The sequence below is a fragment of the Myotis nattereri genome (genome assembly GCF_964212035.1).
Source record: "Myotis nattereri genome assembly, chromosome: 3".
In the NCBI taxonomy this organism is placed as follows: Eukaryota; Metazoa; Chordata; class Mammalia; order Chiroptera; family Vespertilionidae; genus Myotis; species Myotis nattereri.
In genome coordinates this window covers 201,479,260-201,491,804 of record NC_138077.1, presented here as the reverse complement: position 1 = coordinate 201,491,804, position 12,545 = coordinate 201,479,260, and positions in this window count along the sequence as shown.

The window sequence follows — 12,545 nt, the reverse complement described above, 5'->3', positions numbered from 1 at the left end:
ATGAACAAAACGCAGTGCCTACCCCAGTGAAGCCCCTGGCATATGGCAGGAAAGGGGGATGGGAGCAGAGGAGCAATCAGGTAGCGGTGAAACCATCTAGTTGGGGACAGAAGGTAGAGGAGGAGGGCACTGTAGCAATGGACAAGAACCGTCTTCTGCAGATAGCTTCTCAGCCACGGGCATTCTGTGAGACTGGACCAGTGACTGCGCCTCCCCCGGCCTCAGTTGGGCATGGATTCAATAAGGTAAGGCACGTAGGGGGCTCAGCTCGTGCCTGGCATAGCATGAGGGCTCCATCAGTGCGAGTTACACCTGTTTCATCAGCTCCTGGATGCTGGCAATTGGAGGATGCACTGCCATCTATTCAACAATGCATTCTGTTCATTTTAAAGACACATTGTGATTTCAGAGAGGTTAAAATATGGGAAAGGTCTTACATTGTTTTATAATGTGTATGTGTTACATCATATATAGTGTTGTTATGCACAGGAGGGTCTGGAACATTGAAGAACCGGCCCTGACCCAGCCCAGCGACACTCTGATCTGTCAATTTTTCCATCCATCTCTGCTGCTTAGCTTCATTTTGTGTGTCTCACTCTCTGGTTTCAGCAGTATTCTCACAGGCTTCCTCTAGGTGGCGCCCTGGTCCTGGGTGCCTGCAGCGGGAGCTGGCGCCCTAGAAGTCAATCCTACTTCTTAGGTTCCCCACTTTTCTTCCTCTTTTGCCTCCATCCCTGTGTTTTGTTTTTTTGTGGTCTTTTAAAAAATATATTTTCATTGCCCTAGCCAGTTTGGCTCAGTGGATAGAGTGTCAACCTGTAGACTGAAGAGTCCTGGATTCAATTTTGGTCAAGGGCACATGCCCAGGTTGTGGGCTCGATCCCCAGTGGTGGTGTGTGCAGGAGGCAGCCAGTCAGTGGTTCTGTCTCATCATTGATGTTTCTGTCTCTCCCTTCCTCTCTGAAATCAATAAAAATATATTTAAACACACACACACGCACACACACACAGACACACATTAGGGGCCCAGTGCACGAATTTGTGCACCTTGGAAGAAACTGTGGGCCACCAGGCTGCAGTGAACACAGGGGCGGGTCTCCGCCCATTCTCCGTGCCCCCACCCGGACCCTACTGCTGCGGCCCCCTGGTTCCCTGTCTGCCAGCAGCCCCACTCCCGCCACCACCACTCCCATGCGCAGATGGCGCTGGCCCCACTGATGGCATGGAGTGATTGGAGCCGAGTGGTGGCTGCTGCCCTGATCGCCTCTCAGGAGCAGGGGGAGGTGGAGAAGCCCAGAGAGGTGATCAGGTCCGGCAGCTGCCACTTGCACCTGCTGACGACGCCGAGTGATTTGGACTGGCACTGGGCACCGGCAGCGGGTGTGAGCACCAGGCGGGACCGCAGTGTGCAGGAGCAAAGAATTTTCAGTAACCACCAGAGGCTTGCCCCGATGACAGGACTAGTGCCCTGCCTTGGTCTGGCACCCCCACTCACCTGCTCCACCATCCCACTGCGGCCGATGCCCGCCATGCTCTGTGTGTGCCCCCTGGTGACCGGTTGTTTGGTTGTTCAGTTGTTCTGCTGTTCAGTCTATTTAGGGTTATATATATATATATATATATATATTTTTTTTTTTTTTTAATTTTAGAGAGAGGAAGGGAGAAGGATAGAGATATAGAAACATCAATGTGAGAGAGAAACATTGATTGGCTGCCTCCTGCACGCCCCTACTGCGGATAGAACCTGTAACCCAGGCATGTACCCTGACCCAGAATCGAACTGTGACCTCCTGGTTCTTCATGGGTTGATGCTCAAACTGAGTCACACCTGCTAGGCTATCTTTGCACTTTTAGATACAGGAGTTAGGTCATTCCCTTTATTGCTTATGCCAGTTTGAGTGGGGTTTTCTGATCCATGCATACCAAAGAGCCCAGTGCCTCATGGGAAGCACTTTCATCTTCCTCGTCTCCTCCAGGCCTGCTTTGTCTGGCCATGCCCCTCTTAAGTGCACGGGGGAGAGCTGAGCTCAGGCTCTGGGAGAGGAAGGACAAGGCCCTTCTCAGCCTGGTCCTTTATCCGTCTACGTCACGGTTCCAGGATCGCTGGGGAAGGTCGCTGTGGGAAAGTCACACTGTTCTGTTGACTCAGGACCCATCATACTCATCTTTCCACCGGCTGCTCCTGCCCAGACATGCCTTTTCCATCCTTGACTTGCCCTTAAACATGGACAATTCCAGGTCATTCTGGGTCAGCCCCCTCTCGGGGGAAGGGGGCAAAAGAATCACATGGCCACGTGGGAAGAGTTCTGTCTAGGTCAGCCTCCACCCTGCCTTGCTGTGTGACCTTGAGCAAGTCCCTGCTCCTCTCTGGGCCTCATTGTCCTCCCTTATGAAACCAGAGGGCTGGACTACACGTCTGAGGATGCGTTAGGGTTTTCCTTAGTTAATTTTTGCCCAGAGAGACGTGGCATTTAAGGAGCCTCACTTCAGACAATCCGAGTCTTGTGCGGCTGTTCATACCTTGGCAGCGATACAGCCATACACTGCCTGCCCTTTGCCATCTGCCATCTCATTTGATCCTCCCAGCAGCCAATGAGGAGACGGGACAAGGCAGAGCTGCAGCCTGACATGGTCTCACCGTGGTAAGACAGGCGCCGTTGTCACTGAGGTTTTCTGCTCACTGTGTGAGTGTTTTACGCGTGGTCACCTGGGTTCATTCTCACGTCACCCCTGATGGTGGAGCTATTGTTACCCCCTTGTATAGATAAGGAAACTGGAACCCGAGGGGTAGAGTACCCAGTCCAAGGAAAGTGCAGCAACGGTGAGCTGTGGAGCGGGGATTCAACCCCAGCTTGCCTGTCTCCAAGCCCGTCTGTTTCCCATCACACACACCCCCTGGTATTCACAGAAGCACACAGCTGGGAAAGGTTGGGGTGAAGCTAGGAGGCTGAAACCTGGGTACTTGAACAAACTGAAAACTTCCATGGCCGAGGCAAATCACGCATCTCTCTGAGCCTCGGTCTCCTTACCCGCAATACAGGGATAACGATTCTCAACTGAATTGTGAGGACTGGGAAACACGTTAGTGAGGGCATGTATGAGAGCATCGCGTATGCACTGTAAAGGGGTGTCAATGTAAGAAATTGCTTTTCTTAATCCTCGCACAGGAACTGGGGCAGGAAGTGAGCAGGCTGACCAGGGTGGGCCAAGTGTCCCCAAGTGGCTGTTTCCACCCTTGGAAAGGAGGGGAAAGGTCAAAAGGAAAGGACACAGCTCTGGGTCCTTATCTAGAAGCATTCCTCCGACTCCAAGGCCCTTCTGGACTGCCACCACTGAGTTCCAGGCATTCCAGAGGGCTCAGTGAGGAGGAAATCTGTCATCACCGGACCCAGCCTCAGGCAGAGAGGTCAGGATGGGTTAGCTGTCTCCCCTCTCAGCCTCTGTCCTTGCCCGGCCCTGGTCTCCTTGTCCAGGACCCAGCCCAAGGCCCAGCCCTCATTGCCAGTCCTACCAAGTGGACCGCCAGTTGCCAGCCGTGAAGACCAGTCGTCCAGCCCTGCTGAGGGGCAGCTTTGGAGGGTGACCAGAATGTGGAATTGGAGCCACCAGCTCTGGTTCGTTTTTGTTTTGTTTTTTAATATATCTTATTGATTTTTTTTACAGAGAGGAAGGGAGAGGGATAGAGAGTTAGAAACATCGCTGAGAGAGAAATATCGATCAGCTGCCTCCTGCACACCCCTACTGGGGATGTGCCCGCAACCAAGGTACATGCCCTTGACTGGAATCGAACCTGGGACCCTTGAGTCCGCAGGCCGACGCTCTATCCACTGAGCCAAACCGGTTAGGGCTCTGGTTCCAGTTTAGTCCCTTCCCTTCTCTGGGCCTCAGTGTCTCCACTGTAAAATAAGGAACGTTATGCCCAGCCAGCATGGCTCAGTGGTTGAGCATCGACCTACAAACCAGGAGCTCATGGTTCGATTCCCGGTCAGGGCACATGCCCAGGTTGTGGGCTCCATCCCCAGTGTGGGGTGTGCAGGAGGCAGCCAGTCAATGATTCTCTCTCACCATTGATGTTCCTATCTCTCTCTTCCTCTCCCTTCCTCTCTGAAATCAATAACAATATATTTAAAATACGATAAAATAAAATAAGGAATATTAGCTGGAGGGAACCGGTGCACTGCTTCCGGCTTGTCCTGGGTTTAAACAAGAGCCGGAGGAGCAGCGTCCCCTACACATGCGCCCTCTTGGTTGGTAGTCACCCGTATTCCAGCGCTGGGATCTCGCACTCACGCCATCTTTAAAATGTGGTGTCTCTTGCCGAAGCCGGTTTGGCTCAGTGGATAGAGCGTCGGCCTGTGGACTGAAAGGTCCCAGGTTCGGTTCCGGTCAAGGGCATGTACCTGGGTTGCGGGCACATCCCCAGTGGGAGATGTGCAGGAGGCGGCTGATCGATGTTTCTCTCTCATCGATGTTTCTAACTCTCTATCTCTCTCCCTTCCTCTCTGTAAAAAATCAATAAAATATATTAAAAAAATAAAATAAAATAAAATGTGGTGTCTCTGATTCTTCCTCAATTCTAGATCTTTCTTGCTCCCAATTAGACCGAGAGCTCCTCGAGGACAAGAGGCGGGGGCCTGCCTACGTCAGTGCTCCCTCAGAGCCTCGTCCAAGGAAGATGCGGCACCGAGGACCTCGGGCCGGCTTACTGATTGAGCTGCTGGGCCATCCTGGAGGCCCTCCATGATCGCCCACCGGGCCCCCTGAGGGAAGAGCTCTGGCCGCACAGAAAGGAAACCCGCCTCTGGCCTGGCTCCCTCCCTCTGGAGTCTGCGTGACATTAGGCCAAGCCTTTCCCTGTCTCAGGAGCCTCTGTGGTTTCCCAACATGTGCTCAGAGGGCCGAGCATGCAGTGGCTGCTCCTCTGGTGGGAGCGGCCAAGGGCAGGACCAGCTACTCCACAGCCCGGAGCGGCTCCATTCTTCACGCTTAACTCTTACACCTTGGGCTCTCACAGGACATTTCTTTTTTTAAATCTTTATTGTTGAAAGCACTACATGGGTTCTCCTTTTCCCCCATTAACCTCTTCCAGCCCGTTCTCGTGGCCACCCCCCGCCCCCACATGACATTTTTGTTTCATTTTGATTTTACAGTTTTACTGAGGGGAAACGGAAGTGCAATGAGCTGACATATTTAAAGTGTAGAATTTGATAAGTTTTGATATATATACACTCACAAAACCATCAACACAAGATCGTGAGCATGTCCGTCACCCCCAAAAGTTTCCTCGTTCCCCTTTTGATGCGCCCACTACCCAGGAACCACTGAGCTGCTTGCTCTTGCGCGTGTCTGCGTTTCCTAGGCTTGTGTGTGCAGGGAATATACAGAATGCACTCTTCTTGTCTGGCTTCTTTCCGTCAGAATCATTACTTCGATATTCATCTATGTTGGTGCTTATATCAGTGGTTCATTCCTTTGATTTGATTTGATTTTTTGTTTTTTGTTAACGCACACCCGAGGATATTTTTCCATTGATTTTCAGAGAGAGTGGAAGGGAGGGTGAAAGACAGAGAGAGAGAGAGAAACATCGATGTGAGAGAGACACCTCGATTGGTTGCCTTCCGCACAACACAGCCAGGGCTGGAGATCGAGCCTGCCACCAACTCACATGCCCTTGACCAGAATCAAACCCAGGACCCTTCAGTCCGTAGGCCGACGCTCTAGCCACTGAGCCAAACCAGATTGGGCAGTTCATTCCTTTTCAGCGCTGAGTGGTAGTAATATCCCTATTGTCCGTTGGTCTGTTGACGGGGCGGGCCCTAGGCTGTTCCCAGTTGTCAGCTAATAGGAACGAAGCTGCTGCGAATTTTCCTTCGCACAAGATTTTATCTGAAGAAGTTGCAGTAAAAACAAACAAACACCTGGACAAGATGATCCCTGAAGTCACAGGGATCAGTAAGAACTGGGAAGCTGGGGAGTCGAGGACAAAGGGAACTGCCAGTTCGAGCCGACTGGTGCCAAGCACCTGACTGCGTCCGCTCGTTTCATCACAGCATGTCCGCGGGGCGGGTGCCATTGTTCCTCCCAGTTCACAGACCAGCAGCTGAGACACTGTCTGATGACACTCATCCCGGCCGTGGCAGCGCGGTGACTCAGACCCGGGACTGGCGGCCTCTGAGCCCAGGCTCGCAGCCACCACACGCCTGCAAAGAGAGCCAGCTCTGGTTCCCCCGCTTCCTTTGACTCACCGTGTGGTTGGGTTGATACTTGCACTGCCTCTCATCATGCGGGGCCCACCGGGGACGGGGAGGCGTGCTGGGACGCTTGGCCAAAGCAGAAAGCGAGTCAGCCACGTTACCGAGAGCAGCAGGTCCCAGCAGGGCAGAGAAAGACAGGAGGGAGCCCCTCGTTGTGTGGAATTTTCCCACATGTTCCCTCCTGACATGTTCGCGGTTACTGCGAGGTGGGAATTATCGTGTCCATCTTACAGATGAGAAAGCTGAGGCTCGGGAGAGTCTATCAGGATTCGGCCAGCTTCAAGGACAGAAAGCCAACCCAAAGTGGCTGAAACGATAAAGACATTTATCTGACAAAAAGAAACCCAAGTTCTAGATTTGGCAAATTCCAGTTTCTTTATTTTTTGAAAAAAATGTATTTGTATTGATTTCAGAGAGGAAGGGAGAGGGAGAGAGAGATAGAAACATCAATGATGAGAGAAAAATCATTGATCGGATGCCTTCTGCACACCCCACACTGGGGACTGAGCCCGCAACCTGGGCACGTGCCATGACTGGGGATTGAACTGTGACCTCCTGGTTCATAGGTCTACGCTCAACCACTGAGCCACGCCAGCCGGGCAGTTTCCAGTTTCTTAATCCAAGGACTCCACAGGCTTCAGGGCCCACGCTGTTTTTCTCTTTGGGGGCTCCCTTTTCCATGCCTTGGTCCATCTCTCCCTCACAGTCCTCAAATGTCTGCAACAGTTTCAGGGGTCAGCAATGGCACCCAGAGGCAAGCAGGGTGTTCTTCCCTCCCTTGTTACCCCTTTGAAGAGGGAGGAGACTCTCCTAGTAGCTCCCAGCAGGCTCCCCCTCACTTATCATTGGCTGGGATTGCCACCCCACATGGCCCAGACCCACCGGAGCCAATCCCTGGGGCCGGCTCTCCTGCAGGCCCGGGTGCTGAGAGGAGGGCACACAGCATTGGGGTGCATCAGGGTTTTGCTCCTGAGGCAGAAGGGGTCTGCCTCAGAGGAGAAGAGACTTGCTCGGGGCCATGCAGCTTGCCAGAGGTGGAGCTGAGCCCTGAAACACGCAGAGGGGTTGTGCCTTACCTGTTAACCTTCTGTCTTTCCTTTTCTCATTCCACTGAGGAGCGAACTGAGGTTCTTATTGTAAAACCCAGGCCAGTCCTTTGCCCCATTAGGAGCTTGTGTAAGGAAAGAATACTCTCTGTGCCTGCCACGTATTGTCCCAACACCTGTGGGGTAAGGTGCTGTTATCATCCCCATTCTACAGAGAAAAACACAGAGGCACAGAGAGAATAAGAAGTTTGTCAAAACAGCAATGAGGTACCACCTCACACCTGTCAGAATGGCTATCATCAATAAATCAACAAACAAGTGCTGGCAAGGATGTGGAGTAAAAGGAACCCTCATGCACTGCTGGTGGGAATGCAGGCTGGTGTAGCCACTGTGGAAGACAGTATGGAGTTCCCTCAAAAAATTAAAAATGGAACTCCCATTTGACCCAGTAATCCCACTTCTAGGAATATATCCCCAAGAAACCTGAAACACCAATCAGAAAGGATATATGCACCCCTATGTTCATAGCAGCACAATTTACAATAGCTAAGATTTGGAAACAGCCTAAGTGCCCGTCAGCAGATGAGTGGATTAAAAAACTGTGGTACAGATACACAATGGAATACTATGCCGCTATAGAAAAGAAGGAACTTTTACCATTTGCAACAGCATGGATGGAACTGGAGAGCATTATGCTAAGCGAAATTAGCCAGTCGGAGAAAGATAAACATCACATGATCTCACTCATATGTGGGATATAATGATCAACATAATCTGATGAACAAGAATAGGTCCAGAGACAAATGGCAGGGGAGGGGGGCGGGGATTAGAGAGCAACCAAAGGACTTGTAAGCATGCATATTAGCATAACCAATGGACACAGACACTGGGGCGGTGGGGGCTTGCCTGGGGTGGGAATGGCTGGGGGGGTGGGGCCGGGGGGAGGGGGTCAATTGGGGAAAAAGAAGACTTTAGACAATAAATAAAAAAATAAATACTTTTTTTTTTTTTTTTAAAGAAGTTTGTCTGAAGTCACACAGCCAGAAAGTGGTGGCTGGTGTTTGAACCTGCCTGTTACTCCTGGATTCTATCACATCAAAAGGTCAAGGGCGGTCGGTGGGGCAGAAGGCGGGTGGGGCAGCCCCCAGACCAAACTGGGATTGCTGAGCTGTAACGGGTGAAGACCCGCTGCTTGGGAAGCCCAGGGGCTGGGAATGGGGCTGGGGCCAGGCCAGCTGGCAGGCCCAGCCGTGCCTGCAACATGAGTCCAGGAGCCATCAGCACCCACCCTCCTCTTCTCCCCTCTCGGGTTCCAGTTCCCCTGCCCAGCCTCCCTGCAGCCTGAAGTACTGCCTCAGGCTTTATGGGCAAGAAGCACTCACAGGACAGTTCAATGGACCACAAACCCTTACAGCCCAGAGGAACTTCAAGGAGTTTTGGTTCAGCCCCCCATTTTCCAGATTGGAAAATAGAGGCCAACCTCTTACAAAAGGGTTTGGTTTGGTTTGGTTTTGTCTGTGTTAATTACTGACTCCTCCCCTGTCGCCTAGAACACACAGTAGGCATTCGGTAAACATTTGAAGGATGGATGACTGACTCATTGACCGAAAGCTGCTTTCCGGAGGCACTTAGCTTTGCAACAGAAAGCCGGGCTTCAAAACGGAGCCGAGGCCTCTCCAGCCCCTCAGGTCCCCGTGGAAGATCCGGGTCCCAGAAAACTGGCTTGTCCACAGTCGAGGAGGTATGCTCACAATCCACGCAGGCTCTCACACGCACGACCTTTAATACATTTCCCCAGCACCCAGACGCACAAACACACCCACGCCTCACTGTAGCTATACGGACAGAACCCACTCAGCTCGCTTAGCAATAAATGTGTGTGTGTTGCCGGGGGGTGGGGGTGGGGGTGGGGGGGTGGGAGGGACCACTGCCCACCACCCAGGACTGTGAGGGCAGACCCTGAGAAAGGGGGCGCGCGTGGCTTCTCTAAGAGGCACGTGCAGGGTGGAGGAGGCGCGCCTCCCAGTGCAGTCCGCTGGCCGAATCCCTTCGCAGCCCCCATCTGCCCAGACAAGACGCCTTGACTACCGCCCGGGACGGAGCTCTTACTACCCACACCGCACAGAATCACCCATTGTCCCCGATGACTCATTCCTGGTTGCGGACTGAAGTCATCCCTTCTTTGGAACGAGCCATTACTCATTTGCTCGTGTCGGCGGCTGCCGCATTTACGCAGGTTTAAGTCAAGAGAACCCAACTGGACCCGCCCTCGGTGGGTTGGGCTGCTAGGAACCATGTTACACCTTGTAAATCCAAACGCCGTAGGAGAGAGGATCTGATTGGTTCTCCCACTTGCCAACTTGTGAAGGCGTGCCCCTGTTGGCCAGAGCAGTCACACCAGCCCCTCCTCCCAGCCCCCTATTGGTTGCCAGCCGGCCTATAGCATGGCAGCCTGAGGGCCGGAGCCCGCCCGTCCCTGTGAGTGAGAGTTGAGGTCAGGTTTAGCTTTGGTTTTTGCAAACATCTTCTCTGCTTCTCTTGCTTTTCCTCTGGGCCCGGGCCAGTTCCCTGTGCTCCCGCCGCCGCCCCAATTCTTTGTTCATTGTCTGCAGCGGCTTATTCTTCTCTTTCCTGGCGTCCCCCCACCTTCTTCCTGCCGATTGCACACTTTGGACGCAGCTCTGCTCATTTCAAACATGACCCCGTACATTGCTTTGGGCAAGCCTCTTCCGCTCCTTGTGCCTCAGTTTCCCCATGTGCATAGGGGGCAACTCCTCACAGGGCTGCTGAGAGGAAGAAAAGAGTCCATGTATGCACAAGTTCCTGCCGCAGAGCTGAACGCAAAGCCAACTCGGCGTCTGTCCTTGCTTTTGGCGTCAGCCCTTACCTGTAGCTGACAGGCGACCTGGAGACAGGGAGCTGCACTAGGCGAGAGGCAGGGCCGGCCTGCGAGCCTGGCTGGACATCTAGCCTGCGTGTGGCCTGGGGCCAGTCCCTGCCCCTGTCCCTCCCTGGGATCAGTCTCCCCAGCTGTCAAATGAGAACTGGACCAGAGGAGCATTTCCCAGACTGCACACCAAGGGAAAATAGCACAACATCAAAGACAAAAAAAAAAAAGGAGATTGGAAATTTGGTCAAACATGTTAGGAAAAGCCACTCAGAAAATTAAAGACTCAGGGGCTGTGCTGTCCAATTATGGCAGCCACTGGCCACATGTGATAATCAAAATTAATTTAGAATCAGCTAAAATTTAAAATTCGGTCTCACCAGCCGCATTTCAGGTGCTGGATAGGCACTCGGGCAGTGATGCCACACAGCACGGAAGGGACGAGAGCACCCGATGGCAGGACGTGCTGGGCAGGTCAGCGGAGGCCGGCGTCAGCCGAACCCAGACTCTCCCACACACATCTGACCGCACTGTCTCCACGGGACATCTTCGACCGAAGCAAGAAACGACCCTGCTTCCAGGCCGGCGGTCTGGACGCCGCCGAGCGAGGGGCTCTCTCCGGGCCCTTCCGACTCCAAGAGCGGAGAAGGGGAACATTCTGGCCACCGCTTCCTCTTCGGGGAAGGAGCTGCCTGTGCGCAGCAGTTCTCTTGGCAAAAAGACATTGGGATTGTGGGAAGAGAGCCGCTCGCAGCAGCTGGGAGGCCCTGGGAAGGAGAGGAGGTGGAGGACTTAGTTGTTGAGGGTAATGAAGGAAGTGGGATTGGAAGGGGAGAGGAGAGTGGGTTGAAGGCGGAAGGGGTTCTGGCAATCTGTCAGGACAATGGAGCGGAGGCAGGAGGGAGCCCAGAAGCCAGGATGGCTGAAGGACTCTTAAAAAAAAATAAAATATATATACATATATATATTTCAGAGAGCAAGCGAGAGGGAGAGAGAGAGAAACATCAATGATGAGAGCAAATCATTGACCGGCTGCCTCCTGCACGTCCCCTGCTGGGGATCAAGCCGGCAACCCAGGCATGTGCCCATGACCGGAATCAAACTAGGGACCCTGTAGTCCACAGGAGGACACTCTATCCACTGAGCCAAACCAGCGAGGACTAAGGACTCTTGAGAGCAGAGGTCTGATGCTCAGCTGGATGTCATACAATGCAGCTCCTCTCACCCAGCACCCATGAGTCAGTACAAGTCTATCACGTTTTGACACACAACCTTGGGGAAAACCCAGAAAATGAGGCTATGCTCCACCTTTGGCGGCCAGTGGCGTGGAAAGTACCTCCAAGGGAGCTGAGAGCTGAGGGAGATCAAGCATTTGGCAGGAGTGGGTTCTATGGAAAGAAGAATAGAAGTTGATGGGGAGAAATGGAGTCCCTGAGAGATTAGGAGGTGTGATGGTTCTAAAACATGTTCCCCGAATGCGTTGACACTCGTCCCATTGAAATGTGAGGCTTTGCAAGCCCGCCCCTTGAACATGGGTTCTGTGGCTGCTGGAGCAATAGAATGCGGTAGAAGTGACCCAAATCTTAAGAGACTGGTAGGTTTCGCTTCCTGTTTCTCAGGACACTTATTCTTGGAAACCAGCTGCTATGCTGTGTCCAAGGCACATTCAGAGGCCAAGTGTAGGGGTTCCCAGCTGACATCCCCATTGACAACCCGTGTCAACTGCCAGACGTGTGAATGAGGAAGCCTCTAGACCAGTCCAGCTCCACTCACCACAACGGCAGCCACACAGATACCCCGAGGGAGAGTGCCCTGCTTGAACCCAGAGACCCTACAGGACTGTGAGAAATAATAATCAAATGGTCTTGTGTTAAGCTACTAAGTTTGGGCTGGTTAATTTACACCAATAGTTTAATAAGTGGAAGAGGAAATAAGCCACGAATCCCAGCACAGTGAGATGGGGTAGGAAAGCCAATGTTACATGAAATCTGAAAGCGTATGTGGGGGGCGGCCTTTGGCAGGACAGCAGGGGCGACATTTGGATAAACTTGGCATAAGATCGTGTTTCTGCCGGGACCTCGAGGTGCTGACCCAGAGGCTGTCTAGGTGGGAGAGAGAAAGGTGTCAACCATGACTGGGAAGCTTCTATCTTGGGCACCATCCTCAGTGACAGCAGGAGCTGGGATTTGGAGGAGAGGAAGGGGAGGAACGGGTTTGTAGGGAGAAGATGAGACCAGCTTTGGAAACCGTGATGTTTACAAAGAGAAATTCTTGCTGGAAGTTTCCATTTTTGCTTCCAAAACAAAGATGTGAGAAGCCTGAATCCTAAACCTCTTTATATAGATACCCGCATTCATT